Below are 18946 nucleotides of genomic sequence, written 5' to 3' on the forward strand. Positions count from 1 at the left end.
GCTTTGGCCGATGTGTATTTTTGTGGAATTCACACATCCCAGTGACTATACAAATTAAACTGCTAATCTTTCATCATATTCAATGATTCATTGTACAGTAAAAACATACACTTTGCTACAATCCCACAGTGGACACTTACTCATTTATTAACACATTATAACAGGAAAGTATTTTTTTTTAAAGTCGTATAGTATCACATATCCTTGGCTGTGAATCAGTCAGATCGTTGATGTGGCTCCAATCTTACATTTCACTCTGCAGTTTGTCCCTGCTAATCGCACTGCGAGGGCCATTTATTGAAACGTGCACATGTCGCCCTCATCTCCGCTGCTTCTGTTCTGCCTTGCCTTAACACACACACGCACGCATACTGCTTGGTCTGTTTGGCCTTAGCTGTGTTCTCTTCTCCTGCCTCTGCTCGCATGTAGCTCTAAGCACGGAACATTCCTGGCTAACAGGGACAGTAATTCACCCTCTTTCTAAGGGCACTGTTGTCTCACTGGATTCCTTCGTACAGTAGGTACATCTGCAATGGATCTACTGTAAAAGGCACCTTGGACCCTCTTTTTTCTATAACCGAAGAGGTTATTGAAAATGGTTGACAGGTTTCAGTCCACCTTAGATCTTGGGTCTACAAGATATTGTGCACTTGAAGTTGCTGTTGAGAATTACCACAAGTCATCTGTGTGTCACCGGAGGACAAAGCTACCATTTTTCCCATAAAACTGAGTGGGCCAGTGCTTGTGAAATCACTTCCTCCCCAGTAACAGATTTGATATGCTTCCTCCCGGCTCTGCAAATGGACATAATGCTGCTTTTATAAAACATGTCAGGCACAGTTTTAGCCCTGGGTCCCTGATGCCGAGGTGTGAAGGGAATGCCTCGCTCACTTCCTCAGACCTCAGATTGGAACCAGATTTCGCGTCCCCACCAAGCAATTTCCCAATGATGTAATCCCACTGCCAATTTGATTTGAGAGGCCTTATCTTTAATTAATCGCTAAACACATGCGTGGAAGGGATTATTCATAACTGGCCGCAGAAAGGAACGCGACAGGGGTAGCGTAGGATCTGGCGTGCCCTCGTGTGCAGTCATTTTCATCAAGCGAAAGTAGAACAGGCACGTACCGAACCCCGTACTGTTACACTAATTAAAGGAAAATGATCCCTTTTTGCTGGAGGAAGATTACAGTTCCAAAGTCTGTCCCTGGTGAGGCACTCAGCTTGTTCACCGGTCTGATTGACAAAGCCCTGAAGTGAATCAAAACTTCTTTTGAAACATAAAGCAGTCAGAATCACCCAGGACCAAAAAAGCATTTATTCCAGCTGATGCAGTTTCAAGTAGATTGATGATAATTGATGACACAGCGAGGGAAATACTTGTACAGCTGCTCCTCACATGTTGTACCAGACATGCTGTCCAAGTTTAGAGAAGATATATGGAGCAGTGGTACATACCCCTCCCATTACACCCAAATCTTATGACTTATAATTGTTGGCGTCTTCAAGACAAACACTTATAGAAGCACATGTAAACATAAAATAATCTATGACAGAGCTGGAAAGGCATTATGCATTAGAAAGTAAATGCTCAAATGCACTACTAATACATTCACTTTATAACACAAGTCTCTACCCAAGATGGTTACAGCCTTCAGAGCATTACTTAGGATTTACTCCTGCACATAAATTGTTCAAATCGTGCTCCTGCAAAGGAGGGTGTTTTATAGAGCTGTAAAATTAGGCTCACTTTATGGATCCAACAGCATGAACCACTACTGTTCTTTTCACTTGATATTGATTAAGCGGTTCAGCATTGCCAAGCTGGTTCACATTAGTACACACGCAGGCCCGTTGTGCATTTTTTGAAGATGCTCATTTTTATCTGTGAAAATGAGGGTCTTTGGCAGAGCACTTTGAAGTTGATTACACATTGTTTACAGCAATTATTGAATTCTGACAAATGTTTAAAGCAACCAGATTACATATCAAGGCCTTATCCTTCTCTGGATAAAGAACGAACATTTTCCTAAACAAAAGTCAGGGCAATGATGGCCATATTTGATTAAGTTAACGTACGCTACAGGTTTAGCAGACAGGCTGAACAAACATGTAACCGGATAGCTAACACAGTAGGGCCTTCTCGCTGACGTTTGCCTTGACCTTAAACAACATTTTGTTCTAATTCAAACTTCCCTTCCAGCAAACAAAAGGCAGAATGAAACAAAATACCACGACTTGCTGCTGGAAGCTCCCACGTAATGGAATTAAAAACTTATGTCTCAATCACAAGCTTCGAGAAGAGACGGGCCAGACTTTGAGAATACGAAAGGCAGCTTAGGAGCCCCTGGTGCGGCCTAAGACTTACGGGACCACAACCACTTTATCGTCAGATAGTGTCCAACTTCTTAATGTCGGCAAGGGAAAACAGCAAAAAATAATTATAATAATCTGGGGCACACATGCTTCCTACATCAGCTAATTCTTCCTTCTCTGTAAATGACTGCAGAGCCAGTGTTTATAATTCTGAAGCGGATCTCGCATTCGTCCAAACCGCCGAGTGTATTTATACAAAGTGACGTGTCTATATGGGAGATTTCCCCCTGTTCCCCCCTTCTAACTGAGAAATCACACGGGGGGAGTGAACTCCTGTTCTAACCTATTTCCACCGGCGATGCTGTTGAGTTTAGGAGGGAGGGGGGAGGGAAGCATGGGGGAAAGGTAAGGAAATGGGATATGGGAGAGGCAACAAGAAAAAAGAACTTCCACTGAATTTAAAAATAGCACAAATGCAGTGAAAGTAAAAGAATAGAAAATGAATAGATGCAACATAACTCGTGTCTGACAACATAAATGCAAGGTAAATAATTTAGGAAGAAACTTGAAGTAATACAAAAAACAGCTCTATTTGATTTATATGTGCTACATGATTTAATCAAACAAATCTGTGTCAGTGATACAACTAAACCCTATACAGAACCTTTTTAATTCCTCCAATTCAAACCATCGGGGAACACGTCAACGAGAGTGACTGCTGTGTTCTCTGGCTGATTTTTTCCTTGTGTCAAGTGGAGTCATCAAATACGTCTGAACGTCATCACATTGATCCTTCTGCCTCATTTGCAAGTCAAATGATCCAACTTCTGTGGGTTAAATGAGGTGAGAGCGCTCCTCGCTTCCTGTGCCCAAATAGAGCGTGAAGGACGGAGAAATAAACTTGGCCCAACAGATTATGAGTAATAGATAGAAATGTTATGTGAAAAAAATAAAGATTTGGTGTGATTGAAATGCCCATAACAGGTTGCTGAAGAGACCTACAAAGGGTTGGGAGCTGGCATGAGAGGCTGCGTTCCATCGGCTTCATCTGGAGCCTGTACTGAACATGTGCAATGACAGTGTTCTTGAAGAAACAGTCTGAGCCTGATTGTCTCATGCACCTTGTTCCAATAAGGAGGAAGAGCCATGCAGAATGTGAGAACCACACAAAGGGACAGAGAGTCATGCAAAGTGACAGAGAAGAGGTAGCTGCTGTGTAAGACACAGAACCAGTGAAATGACAATCAATTGTAGTAATTTATACATTTAACAAAAAGAAACACCTGGCAGTTATATGCCTCCGACATACATTGCCTTACGACGATAGTACCATTGTGGTTAAAGAAGGTAACACTCGAAAGAGGCTACAATAAGGTACAAGGTCACTGCGACCTGACAATATGTAAGGGTGCAGAAACCTTTGACCTCTGAAATGTGATCTGTTCATCTTTGAGTCAGAGCCGACAATTGTTCCAACTTTAAAGAAAATCCCTCAAAGAATTCTTGAGATATTGCGTGACCTTTGTCATCCAAAATCTTATCAATTCATTCTTGAATTGCAGTGGACATTTGTACAAAGTTGGAAGAAAATCTCTTAAAGCATTCAAGAAATATTGCGTTCACAAGAATGGCCCAGATGTAGCCTAGGTATGTACAGACAGACAGGCAAAATGAAGCATGCAACTAAACTAACTCAATGGGTCATAATGATAAAGAAATAAAAGGGGGCACACTCCTGGGGATGATAACACCCATACATAGTTTGTTGCTGCTCTGCTGCTTGATTTCCATTCTCTCACATGTGTTGATTATCCATTCTTTACATAACTGCCCCTCATTCATTTTCAACTCTTCTAGTTTCATCCTTCACTCTCTCTTCCCAAAATCATTTCTTTCTTCACCCGTCTCCTCCCTTGCCAGTCAGTGTTTTGGTACAGTGACTCCAGAACAGTGGGGAGGAAGTGGCCCCTGCAGTCCGGGCTCCTGACAAACCACAACTCTAAACAGGCAGCGCTGTGAAAATATGGCATTCAAACAACACAATGCTGAAACTTCTGACCGCCATGCCGACATCCAAACAGCTGCGGGCACCGAGAACCCTTTAATGGGGGGGAAAATACAAAGGGAAAGAAACGGATAGAAAGAAGAGGAGGGCAAAATAATAGAGGAAAAGTAGCAGGAGGGGGAGTTCAGAAATCAAAAACATGCAAAACAAGAGCATCGGCAGTGTCTGCTTTGAGCTGGGGAACCGACTGCCTGGGCCTTGTTTGTATTAGGAGGAGCTGAGAGATGAGAGAGACATGATGCTAACACGTCAGCCCTCTGTGCCTCTGTGGAATGGAGCTTCTACCCCCTGTGGAAGTCTTAAAAGCAGAACAGAAAAGCATGTTGTGAAGCAAGAGGCTGCAGGGAGAGATTGAGAAATGGAGTGAGGTTCAAACTATAGCTGAAAACAATACTTGAGTAAGAGTAGAGATACCTTACTAAAAATTTTTACAAAAGTATCTGATTAATAAAAAAGAGTCAGGTATCAAGAGTATTTTGCTTGTATGTTATGTACTGTAAGCTCAAAGATGCATTAGGTAGTGCTTAAGCAGGGCTGGAGGAAGTATTCAGATTATTTAACTAGTACAAATACTAAACTGTAAAGGTATTCTGGTACAAATAAAGGTCTGCATTGAAAATGTTACCTACGTAAGTAAAAGTATACAACCAGGAAAATGTACTTAAAGCATTAAAAGCCACGGCAAATTTGCATTAAAAATGACTATCATCAAAATAGTAAATAGCCAATTAATTTGGGTATATAGCCGACAATATTTGATAAACTCTTCAAATATTTCATGTGCAAAAATCTAAATTCATAAAGTCACTAGTAACTAAATGTATCAGTTAAACGTAGTGGAGTAAAAAGTAGAATATTTTCCACTTAATTGTAATGGAGAAGAATGAAGTAGCATGAAAAGAAACGATTCAAGCAAAGTATAAGTGTCTCAAACTTGTACATAAGTAGAGTGATTGAGTGAATGTACTTAGATGCATTTAATCTCTGGTGAGGGATGCTGTAGGAAGGAAGGGAGGGAGGAAAGGAGTTGCAGAAAAAGAGAGAATGAGTAGTGCTTCTGTTCAGCAGAAAATGTGTACGGAGAAGTGTCCAGGTGTAAAGAATTAGAGGGGATGGCACATCAAACGGGAGCTGTGCTAGGCCTCTTTCCTGTGGCCCTGGTGGCAGGAAATGCTCTACAGCATCCTGTGAGCTGACCAGAGAGAGAGACATGAGCAGACCAAAGACATGGTGGAGTGAGGAACATGCTCAACAACATCCTGCAGAGAAGGGGGAGAACAGGGACAAGGACTTGGCTTTTTAAACATGCTGCTTCCATGTTCGGTTCTGTCTATCGATCCTGGCTATTATTGGTTCCAAGTTTCGATTCCAATAACATAAAAAAAGTAAATTTTTATTTACTTGGTTATTTTAAATTATGATCTTGTAGACAGGCAAAGAATGGCTGTGTGAGTGCTCCCAACGGCATCTGCCACGTCACAAAGGTTGCCAGTGTAGGAGGTCAAAATGTAACACGCTGCTACGGTTTGAATTTGTTTTAGGGTTCTAATTTGGAACGGGTTCACGATGCCCAACCCTAATAAGGACATGTGAAGAGACAGAGGAAGGGGGAGGACAGAGGGTATTGTGGTGAACAGGGCAAAGAAGACGAGAGAGAGAGAGTGAGGAAAAGGTATAGGAAAACCTCGACAGCATCCCGTGAGACGTCTTGGCACTAATGGTCTGGGCGGAGGGGACTGGGAGAGATGGATTGGAGGATACATGGAGACTGATGTAAGATGTATAGACAGCGGAGTAATACAAAGCAGGCATGAAGTTGAACTAGGATTGGGTGGAGAGGAGGAAGAAAAATGAATCCATGGCAAAAAAAAACACACACTGAAAATAGCATTTGGAACGATGTCATGATACAGAGCAGAACATGCTACGGGTGCTGGGAAAAAATATTAAATCCAATCATGTTCTCCAAGGTAACATTGTATAAATATCAGCTCATGTCCATCGGTATCTCTATATGGGAGTCTTCCAGAAGGTAGGGTTTGTGTATGGTAATGTGAAAATAATGACTTTAAATTATACCAATTAGCTCCCTAATGTTCTTAGTTGGCTTGGATGGAATACTTTGCTTTCTTTGACAACTGAGACGCAAAGTGAAATGGACCAGTGAAAGGTGAAACAATAGACAGACGAAGCAGGTTAAATACTACTGTATATGCCTCACACAGAAATGACGGCACATAGGGGTTTGTGTGAGGGTAAGAACACAAATGTGATATATAATTAGTGTGTGTGTGTGTATGTGTGTGTGTGTGTGTGTGTGTGTACTTGTACAACATTTGTAAGTTTAAGACTTTAGAAGTGAGGACATTTTTGGAAAATGAGGATATTGTGGCCGGTTCTCACTTCGGGACAGGCCTTTAAAGGCCGAGTATGAATTAGGTTTATGTTAGGGTTGGTTTAGGCATTTAGTCTGGATGGTTAAGGTTAGGGTAAGGTGCTAGGGAAGGAATTATGTCAATGAATGATTCTATGCTTCTCTGTGGTACACGTCAGGTTGTGATGTGTGAGCCTTTTGTCTCCCTGCATTGCCTGTCCAACATGTGTCTGTCAGCTGCCTCAGCCTTCAAACCACCCTTCTGCTCCATAAAAAAAGAAGAAACTCTTATGTGGCTTTAAAATGCTAATAACATCAGTCCATTACACATAATGTGAGGCCTCCTTTCAAAGCTCTTCAAATGCCTTCTGAGTTGTTAGAAGGGAAGATGGAAAAATATCAAGAGGGGGGACGACAACGATGCTTTAAACACGGGCTCCTCGTCATTACTCAGGAATGGATGGAAGTCTTGCCAACAGTTGGACGTTTGATTTCAGCATAAAGTTAATCATTTTTGCCTCGGTTACATGTGCGCAACTAGAGCCGCGTATTCGTGCAATGACAAAGTGACAGGGGTGGGGTGCTGATTTGAGGTGTGTGTGTGTGTGTGTGTGTGTGTGTGGGGATGTGTGTGTAAGTTATGGAGAGAAGAAAGGGGACCACCTCAGTAGAGTTGTCTACATGGTGGCTACACATTTTCCTCTGAGGTTCTCTCAAACCTGCAGCTGAAGTAACATGACTGAAAATCTCTCTCTCTCTCTCTCTCTCTCGCACACGCACACACACACACACACACACACACGCACGCACACGCACGCACGCACGCACGCACGCACACACACACGCACACGCACACACACACACACAGCACTCTATTGCAAAGCTCCTGCCTCACACGGCACATTGCTGCCAGCCTGCTAATCTCGATACCATGAATAAAAAGCTGTTGTCAATTTAGCAGAATTATACCCATACTACCATGTTTGATTTGGACAGTCTCCACCCTACAAGACCCAAGGTGCATAATAACTCAATAGCCTCTTGGAGTGGGATGCATGGGAAAGGGAAAGATCCGTAACATTCCACATTCCGTTCATTTTTGTCATAAGATATTTAAAATAGCTCAAAACTATTGACATGGGCTTAACATGGGCTGGGATACATCCTGGAGTGTGCAACTCCACTGCATAGAAACTTATACCTGAATGCATTAAACCATACTACAGTCACATTAGGGAGGAATGTTAAGAAGTGACTGCCTCCAGACCACAAAAACATAACAGAGAATATTCAATTCCCACATGTTGCATTTGTTTATGTGACGGGAATATTTGCGTGTTAAGCAAGCTGGTATAAAAGTGGTGAACGTGGCCAAACATATGAATGTAAACGGACTGCTACTACACATATATTAACGTTTGTGATATGTTGAGAATGAAATAAGCTATGTGGTGTTGAGTGGGAATGTGTAGAGACAATTGGTAAAGACCAGAAGGCGGAAGACAGTTCTGAGGGCGCTTTAGTGCCAGCCTATGGTTCTGTCAAGTCTGGTTGGGCCTCCTGGGGTTGTAATGCGCCTCTTATTACACAAGCATTAGGCAATTACGCCACTGGTTTCACATTGGCTTCTCAGAGCCACAGAAGAGCTTGTGGCTTCACACATGGACATTTGAAAGCATCTGCACATTCCTTCTTTCTTGAGGTTGACTTCTCTTTTTTTCCTCTTCCCTACTCCATCCTCCGAGTGCCTCTGCTCTGATCTAGTCTGATGTTCTGCTGTGAAGACTACTGATAGCTGCTGCTGCTGCTTGGGCACTGTACTATTCTCCAAAGCAATTTCATGAAATCCATTATAGGAAAACAAATAATTTTAATTTTTACACAACATCAATAAATTTAACGAGCCAAAATCTGCCCTCAGATTGCCACACATGCCGGATCTCATGAACCACTGCAGCTCCAACAAAATATACTAGCAAACTAAATGTAAAAAATACAATAAATCAGTCTAAATAGTGTTTAGTTGAATGAATAGGTGACAAGTCAGTATGTGTGAGGTGTGTGCGTGTGGGTGTAAGTTAAGCGTAATGTTGTAACCTAACCTAATGTATTTTTCCTGGATGCCTTCACATAGCTAATAACCAGCACTTTTAGATCTTGGCACATCGAGCCTGCTGCATGCGTATTGGCTCACTGACGTTGATGAGATTAACCCCAATTTAGATATTAAAATTTGGTATTGAACGAAAAGACATGTTCCGATACTCAATGGTATGGAGGCATTTTGGTTGGTTTCAAAAAAGTATCAAACTTCGAAACCTATATATAGTACTACTATAATTATTAACCTACAATGAGAGAACTATTCTTTAGAATTGGCTGAAGAACTAAACTTAAAACAACTGTGAGAGCACCAAATAGTGAGCCTTAATGCACTGAGAAAAAAAGCTACCAAATACCCTGCCTGCAAATGTATCTTCTCAGCCTTTGCTTTGCATATCGACACATGGCCCGAGTTCAGCTATTTCCATGTAAAAATCCCAAGCAAAGAAACTAGACGAAGTGGAGACACTCTGACTATCAATACAGTATTACTGAATTCCCCCGGCAGTCCACCTGGCCTCCGCTACTGCTCTGTGACTGGCCCGCTCAGAGTCTCCCTGTCAGTACAATGACAGCTTCAAACCAACCACACAGGATGCCAGAACATCAACATGTCATGAACAGGGAGAAAAGGAACTAAAACACAATAATGTGCAAGGCTGGGCTTTGACTACACACACGGACACATACACAAAACATATGCACTCACAATTTCACGCTCGCACGCACGCGCACACACACACAGACACAGACACAGACACACACACACACACACACACACACACACACACACACACACACACACACACACACACACACACACACACACACACACACACACACACACACACACACACACACACACACACACACACACACACACAGTCTTTTATCAGGGTAACACTGGTAGAATGTGTGTATCGCATGCTACAGTTGAGCACAGAGCTTCCTAGGTTGTTGGTATGGGTGTATTCTTAGTACCCCTTGTATCCTGCGTCAGGATGAAACATTCACACTCACGCACACATGGAGGCACACACAGTCATTGAGCATGTAGCACCGTGGCCAGGCGGTCAACCCCTGGATCAGGCCCTTTTATGAATGCTGGACAGCTGAGGGTTGATCTCTCTCGCCTCTGTCAGCATGCATCCCGACCCTGACTGACAGCAGTATGCCAAAACACAAGAGCGCTTTCCGGGAAGCTCGGGGGATTATGGTCAGTCACCTTGAGAGACACCAAAACATGGAACGCAGAAGAACGCCACGCTGCTTTTCAAAAGCAACACGCGGACAGATGTTAAAGGGGGGGGGGGGGGGGGGGAATGAAAAAAAAATGGAGAGAGTGCAATTGTTGTGAATCCATACTATGGGTCTTTCTGCCTTGCATTGATAAGGACTTAACACGCGAGATGTACTGAACACACTCAGGCTTAATGGGGCCTTTTGGTAAGCTTGCATTTGAGTATATTACTTGGGACGAGGCCAGAAGAAAGGTCATGTTGTGGGCAAAATTAAAAGTGTTACTCTTCCAGTCAGAATGAAAAGGTACAAACAGGTTATGTTTTACCCTACAGGTGGTGCTAGAGAAAGACATAACCATAAAATGTACTGAAGGGCTAACCCTCTAAGAAGCATTACAGTGTTAACATATTAGTGGTCTTATGCATTTTTATATTTAGTGGGTGTCCACCTAAAATGCATCTGTTGGAAGACAAATAAGTATGATAGAGTAAATAACTAGATACATCTTCACCTCATCACTTGATATTGTGGAAAGACTTGAGGCAGTGGTTGATGATGTCATGTCATCTTAAATTACTAGCTTCTTGAAGGCCTTGAAGGCCACCGTAGCTTCCGTAAATTCCGTAAAGGGAGGGGTAGACACGGGGCTTTGCAATCTAGAATCTTACCAGTAAATGCCGCTAAATAACCTGATATTACACACTGCAACTTTAACTGTTTTTAGATGTATTGTGTACAAAGTTAACTATGACCAGAAGATGCCGTCATAAAAATAATTACAATTCATCATCTGAGGATCATGATAATCCATGGCGGATTTCCCTGCAATCCATGCAATACTTTTTACAATATCTTGACAAATGTTTCACCATTTTGGACAGTCTCTATGACCTCATGGTACCACCACAAGACAGATTGAAGTATTTTCAAAATGACAAAAAATGTATCACTTTTGAACAACAAATGTCTTAACAAAATTTCATGGATGTCAAAGCAAAAGTTATTAAGATATGTCAGGCTAGACCAAAGTGTTGGACCAATGGACCCGAAGACAAACGGACCAACATCCGCATCCGAACAGCCCCTCCACTCTCTGCCAATAAATAGAGGGGATATAAGTTGTGGTTTACTTGTTTGATTCCCCTGTGGTGAAGTCCTAATACCCTCTTCTCTGCCTCTTCTCAACTTTCTCCGCAAACTGCATCGGCATCGTATGCATAAAATGGTTATAAAAACGTATAGCAGGGCCCAGGCTTGGGGTTTTTCTCCCTCCTAATCCCCTTAAACCTCTAACTGCAGACCGAGGAATACAAGTGTTGTGGTGCAATCTTCTCACAGAGCGGAGGGCCTGAGAATAACATCACAGAGGCCACAGATATTTATGGAATGAACCGCAGGCTGTACACAGAAGTCAGCAGACACCACAACACAGCACACGAGACGCTGTATACAGCTCCCTACTCATATACATGCGCAACACACTGCTGGCTAAACACAAAGTGTAGAGCCGTGGTTCCAAAAGCTCTCCGGTAACGGAAAAAATTGAATTATGAAGACAGAAAACCAGATGATATAAGATGATATACAAATAAATAGATACAGCTATAAATCATTGATTTTATTAAGGCCTCTAGTGGCAGAGAAAAGGAAGGAAGGCTGATGGTCAGCCTGGACAGCGTGGAGTACACCCTTAAGAAGACTGATAGCCTCGTAGCCAAGTGGTTGGCTTGATGGAACACAGCGGTCAGGTACTCTAGTCCACGGATTAAAGATCAAATCCACTAACATTCATCTGGTTTCCTCTCTTCTGCTCTCGTAACATTAGCTCCAAAAACACAGACCAAGTCTTCCCCTCTCTCTCTATTACGGCTGTAGAAGCAAATGGTATTTCTTCTCCCCCTTCCAGGAAATCAGCTCGCACGTCATATGATATGTTCGCTTTATCATTTGGGAAACAGAAAAGTCTATCCATCACACCGGTTCCCACAGAAACGAACGACAAATATCACTTTATCTATAGAGAAAAAGGTGAATAGGGGAAGAGAAAAATCCACCTCAAAGCCACAGCAGTATTCAGTGGCCGAGTCTAAACTTCCTGTTCACATTACGACACGTTGTCCGAGGGGCTGTTTTAACATGAGCCCTTCTGAACCCCGCTCACAGTGTCATCTGTGGGTTGTGTGCAGGCCATTCAGTCTGGTTCAAAAACATAAATTCTAGGGCAAAATTTAATAAAAGCGGCAGTATGATTTACTCCGGGGTAGCGGCTGTCCCCATTTTTAAAACAATTTGATGTTGCATTAATCCCGGGTGTCAGGGAGATGTGAAATATGTCCTTTGCGTTTACCAGCACCAGGTGTTTCATTTGCCGGACTGACAAAAAACAATGTTTATTCTGGCTGACCCGCCGATCCTTGCTTATTTTATCTTTTTTCTCCGTAAAGGAGAGGGGGATACATGGGTGTACATCTTAAGTTAGAGAGTAGTAGAAGAGGGGGCTAAAAGAAAAAGGGAGAGAAACAAATGGAGCCAAATGATTTACAGTTGACCAAGAAAGGCCCTGCTCTAATCATCTCGATTGGACTATCCTTTTCCTCAGCCTCCTAGGCCCATGCAGAGCACAATGAATGGGGAATGAAGCCAGAGCCTCAGGAGTCCATTGTTGTTGATAAAATGTTCACGCTATTAGCTACTTTACCCCTGTTTGACTGCCGGGCAGGGTTCAATAGGGCTCATCTGTTGGCTGGCTCTCAGGGCTCTGAGCCATGGTGCCCTAATGAGTACTGAATTACATTATGAGAACTGAACATTTGATTTTACAGCACTATAGTAAGCCAAAGTAAGTTTGCTGTTTTAACATATATTCATGTCACAAGTCACAAGAGAGGCAGTGATGACATCAATAGACACATCTGAACCAACTAAAAGATCAGAACAGCTCTTTAGCCAGAAAAAGGACAGAGGCAATTAAAGAGATTTACTTAGTTGGTTTGGTTTTGACCAAAGTTTTGTGTTAATGACACACTGGCACATTTTCACAAAAAGACAACATTTAGAATAGCAAGAGTGTAGACTAGGAAAATGAAGATCCTCTGATTATATTTTTAAAGCCTGAAAGTAAAAACAGAAATAGATAAAGAAAACCACTGATTCAGATGGCTCATGTCTGCCTGGGTAACCCCCACAGACACCACTTTTACTTTTCTTAAATGCTACTCTGCATACTCAAAGCTCTGTGTGGAAATGTGCAGCACCAGCATAGAGTAACTACTGAATAACTTATTTCAGCATCATAGACATAGTGTTAATTTTCTTTTTGATGCAACAAAAAGTTAACATTGATGCTGCTCATTGTTAAGGCTGTTGTGCAGCTGCAGATAAAATATATAATTAAAGATACGCTGGAAGACATTTTTTGTTATTTTGGTGACACAGATATTACCATCATTGCCTTGGAAATGAGTTTATCATTAAACCTGCCCAGCAGCAGCCTGGGGAGTTTTTAAAGCCACTCCTAAATCAGTGTATATAAGCCCAGGTCCTGGTGTGTCACTGTGTGTGGCCCCGATGCAGCTCTTCTCCTGGGCAGCGGCAGCGAAGCTAAGCCGGCGCACTTTTTTGGCGGTGTAAACAAACGGGGAAATGGGGCACTTGGCAGCCGACTAAAGTGAGTGATGAGGCAAGTGTGCACTGAAGCATCTAATGAATCATTTGCTGGGAACTCGGGGTTTTTATGGGGAAAAGAAAGATGAGGAGGGAGACAAGAAAGAGGGAGACCAGCTGAGAGCATGAAAAAAAAGAAGAAAAAACAGAATGGCATTTCATATAAAAAGAAAAGTGAGTGAGTAGGGACGCAGCTGTCATACAGACGCCCGCGAGGATAATTGGCTGTTTTGTCCCAATGTGAGGACAAGAGATTAGAATTCATAAAACTGCGAGGGTCTACTAATCCTACTACTAGCACAGCAGCAACGGCAGTATGTGAACCCCAGTGACCGCTGGTGAATTAACAGAGGTGATGGCTGATGCCGTGACAGGCCTGCACCTTAAAACAGAGCTGACGTGCTGAAGGCCTACCAGCAGCTTTATTCCACACCTTGCACTCACTCCTGCTGCCTCAATGAACTCAATAAAAACAAAAAATACTACCTCTGCTACTACTGAATGAGCTAACAGTGGCTAGAGGATAGATTCAAAGTGCTGTTCAATTAAAAACACAATATAATATATGTATTACAGCTTACTGTTCATAGTTAGCAAGCTCTTAGTTCAATCTGCATACTTACTATATGGGTTATTATCATAAAACACAAGTTGTATCTATGAAGACGTAATTATTGATTATATCTTATGACATGTTTTAAATGTGCATCACTCAGTATGGTTTAATGACATTTCCAACAATACTTTGTCACTAAAAAAAGTTCTCTTTAAAACCATGCAATGCATTGCTGAAAAATGTGGTCACCTAAATAAACGTTTAAAGGTGGAGTCAGCAATTCTGGAGAACGCTTGTTGAGAAAAACACTTTGTCAAAATCAGTAAATATATCCTCACGATCCACTACCTATCCCTCTAGGTGGGGAATCATGAGGAGATATTCTCTGATTTTGACAAAAAAAATATTTTGACAACAAGTATTCTCCAGAATCTCTGACTCCACCTTTAATTCTGTAAATTAATATAAGCAATACGTAGATCTATTTAGAAGACAAACTGAAATACAACTGCTCTTGCATACATTTCTAACCAGATAGATCATTTACTGTCAGGTTGTAGAAAAGAGTAGTACAACTTTCTGTGAACTTGTATCTCTGTATCCACACACACACACGACAACATGCTACTACGGGAGAAGGGAGCACATAACGTACTGCCGGGGGAATTTTATTAGTAACAGGCAGCGCTCTGGCTACGACAGGCTGTGTTTATCCGTAGAGGGGAGATCCCCATCACAACCACTTATTAGGACATACATGTGGGCTTCACCAGGCAGCCATTCAACAGCAATAAGGGGCTTGCTTACTGACCACAGTGTGCTGGGACTGGGACCAGTCTAACCAACGCTGGAGCAACCCAGAGGAAAAGCCAGACAGTAAGGAAATAACAAATACACATGGAGACACACAAAAAAAACGAGACGTGGGGTGGCAGGGTGGGTACTAAAAGCAGCTACGTAGACACACACGTACATATACTGCAGCCAAAAACTATGATATTAGATATGCAATAGCAGGTATCAAAGGATTAGCAAAAAGAGAAAGAAACAGTTACAGTAAACATTAAAAAATCAGTTAGGGAGAGGAGGGGCAAAAAAGAATAAATCAAAGAAAGAGGGAAAGAAGGAAGAAAGATTGACACATGAAAGGATTGGCTAAGGAAACTAAAGATCAGAATAAAATAAAAAGATACAGCAATCAAAGAATGTGGAGAAAATCAGGGATAGTAAAACATTAGCTATATTAATGTTAATTGTTAAAAGTTTAAAAAAAACAAAAACAAACAAAGAAGAAGGAAAGAACAACAGGAGAAAAAAGACGAGAAGTCCAAGAAAAAGACACGGTAGGAGGGAGAGGGAGTGAAGTCAGTCAGAGTCCATCGATACAGCCACATCATGTTGACTTGGCTCTGCCTCACCACTGACACAGCAGCCTTCTCTGCCGTTGCCGTGGAAACGCAGGCATGTGCAGAGAGCAAAACAAAAAAACAAAAACCATATTTGTGGCAGCGGGATGCTCCCCGAGTCTCCCTCCGAACAGCCCATGAGGTAACCAAGGATGTGATGGAATCAAGAGCTGTGTCATCTAGGTGTGGGGATGTCGGGAAATGTGTAGGATATTTTGGGACGAAAAGACACACACACACACACACACACACACACACACACACACACACACACACACACACACACACACACACACACACACACACACACACACACACACACACACACACACACACTGGTGACACATGGATGCAAGCGGGCAAAAAAGGAGGGACAAAAGCTCATGCAAGAAAGTTAATCTTTCAGCATTTAAAATGTCTGCCAATTTTTAACTAAGTTATATTTTTCCCCCGATTGAAAAAAAAACTGTTGCTCATATAATTACCAATAGCAAAAGGCTGCCCTGCTCATCATCAGCTTCAAAAGTCTATGTGTGTGGGTAAGTGTGACAAATATGTTATAAATGTAAAAAAAATTCACATGTTTGTATATGCTCAAATACATCCATAACTACAAATTAACCAAACATATTCCATTAAAATTCTTGTTAGCAAAAAGCTATACCGTATGCAACAAAAAAAGAAAATGCAGATCACTTACTGCTTGCTTTTTGCAACTTATCAATAAATATGTACATCATGTCTTTAAAAGTTACTGTTGTGTTAATTAACGGTCAATACTATAACCTACTGTATATACTAACAAACCCTGGCTCATGCCTAATCATTTTAACATGTGTCTCTATGCCCTCAGAAAAGAGACACCCAATCTCCACATAATACTTGAAAGAGTGGTCCCCATTCACCCCAGCATACAAGAAGCTTTCAATCATGTTCCATAAGTGAAAAAAAAATCCCATTGGAAAAAGGAGAGAAACAGGGGGAATGAGTGAAAATAGGAGTGGAGGGGGTAAAAAGATCTGTTAGATTTTACAGAGGGCCCAAACCACAAGAAAGTCAGGGCTGAATGCATGCTGGACATTCCCGGGGCCGGCGCTCATGTACTTGGAAAAATCCAGCTTTTTCAAGACAGGAAAATGATTTCAGCTGTGTAAATTGACAGCGGCCTTGTAGCTGAAGATAGAGAGAGGGAGAAATGGAGGGGGGAAGCCTGCAGCTCTGTGTCATAATTCCTGCTTAGTGAAGAAGCCGCTGGGGACCTAACTCCTTCAGGGAAACCAAAATTCAACATCACATGATCGAATCAAACAGCGATAATTGCAACCAAATGAGCCTAGAGGTGGATATCAACTTAGCTCTTTACAGTCAAACGGGTTTATTTGACCTTCTTTGAAGAAATCTATCTACTCTAAATGATAAATATACACTGTAGCCTGGAAATGTTGAAGCTTAAAGGGAAGCCGAGGAGCTCTGAAACAGAATAAAGACATGTTCCGTCGGGATGTTTACACATGCTCACTATTGAGACCTTCACTCTCGTCTTTTCTCTCAGGGTGGCACGAACGTAAATCATGTTTTTATACATATCGAGGCAATCATTTCATGTACAGTAGACAATAACAGCACGGCTGCTTAGATCAGTCATTTAATTATGACAACGGATGTAATTAGTGGTGGGGCTTTAAACAGAATTGCAAGCAAATGGCTACTATCACTTACAGACATATTTCTTCCTATAGCCACCGTTGGTTACAGATTGTAAACACACATTGGTTTGCAGAGATTACAGACTCTCACTAGGGTTGTCTCTATACGACTTGGGGGAGCACACGCATTGGAATTCGGCACAGATGAAGCACATACTGGGCACGGTTATGGTATGTGGAAAAAGTCCCTGATCTCAGGGTTATCAATCATGTGACTTAGGAGTGTGATCATCCCAAATTGGAGGGCAGATGTGAACAGGGAAGGTGGTGAGGGTAATGCATGGTTAGCAGTGGATGAAGTGGTTTGACATAATTCCTGGGTTTCACTGCAGAGAGGGAAGTGGTGACTCTTGGCTTCTGTGTGTAGAGGTTAAGGGGCTGAGTGAATGTGGGTGTGTTTGTACACATGGCCATGCCTGCTGCTGCCCGTGTATGCGAGCGAGTAGGTAAATGTGTATTTTTTCATAGACTGTATATAAAAGGGGTATTTTTGTGTGCATACGTGTGAATGTGTGTATGCATTTGTGTAGAAAAGTTGTGTGTTTGTGAGTGCATGTGTATATTGTACAATTACGTGCACGTGGAGATCTCCATTGAAAGGCTGTGTGTGTGTGTGTGTGTGTGTGTGTGTGTGTGTGTGTGTGTGTGTGTGTTGGTGTTTAATCCAGGGCGGAGTGTTGTGTGAGGAAGATGTGGGCACCATAGCCACAGAGCCACCAATCCTCTAACTAGCAAGCAGAACATTACTGGCCAATATGGGGTGAAATTGCATGGCTGCTCTCGCTGGTTTTTGGGGTGAAAGTCTGAGAAAAACTCCAAATTATTATCCACGGCCACAGGATCATCATTTATCGTCTGACACGATAACGACATAGCCGACATGTCAGCAAAATAACTCTACGCGCTGTTGTACATAGAGACTGAGTAGTTACATCCCATTAGCTGCACCAACATGTACCGAAACAAAGATTATTTTTAGCACAACACAGAGTGAAACGACTAGTGGGGATAAAAGAAGTTCCAAACATCCCAACAAAACAGTAGCTATGGTTACTGAACCACACCATCTTTGCTCCGATACATCAAAGGATTGAATGAGATAATGTTAGGGAGATAGCTTTGTTTCTCTGGAAGAAATTTGGACAATGTTGGACCAAGTGTTCCCCTCCACGTTGCCTTGATGATTAAAGATCATCAGACATGCCCATGGGCCTGGACCCCCTGTGCCTCCCTGTTCCATGCAATCTCCCTACTTATGACACTTCTACCAACTGAAGGCAGCAATGAAGCCTAAAGTGGCCTCCCCACTCTTTATGTTGTCCACCTTCTGTTTTTTTTTCTGTTTCTCCACTTCATGTCTCACATCTCACTTGCAGCTGCACAAAGCATTTGGCACCACTTTTATCTCCCTCATTACATGTGTTTGCCAGCTCCATATCTACCCATTCACACAACTGCTCTCTCCCTCTCTCTCTCTCTCTCTCACACACACGCCGTGGGGCTGCGGTTTTGAGG

The 18946-nt window shown here is 42.2% G+C and overlaps 1 protein-coding gene across 2 annotated transcripts in view; it reads right to left on the bottom strand.

Annotated features, from left to right (window-relative positions):
• Positions 1-18946, bottom strand: part of vps13b (vacuolar protein sorting 13 homolog B) — a 379499-nt gene that overhangs the window by 129741 nt on the left and 230812 nt on the right. The window lies entirely within an intron of this gene.

This window comes from Ammodytes marinus (genome assembly GCF_949987685.1).
Source record: "Ammodytes marinus genome assembly, chromosome: 13".
In the NCBI taxonomy this organism is placed as follows: Eukaryota; Metazoa; Chordata; class Actinopteri; order Uranoscopiformes; family Ammodytidae; genus Ammodytes; species Ammodytes marinus.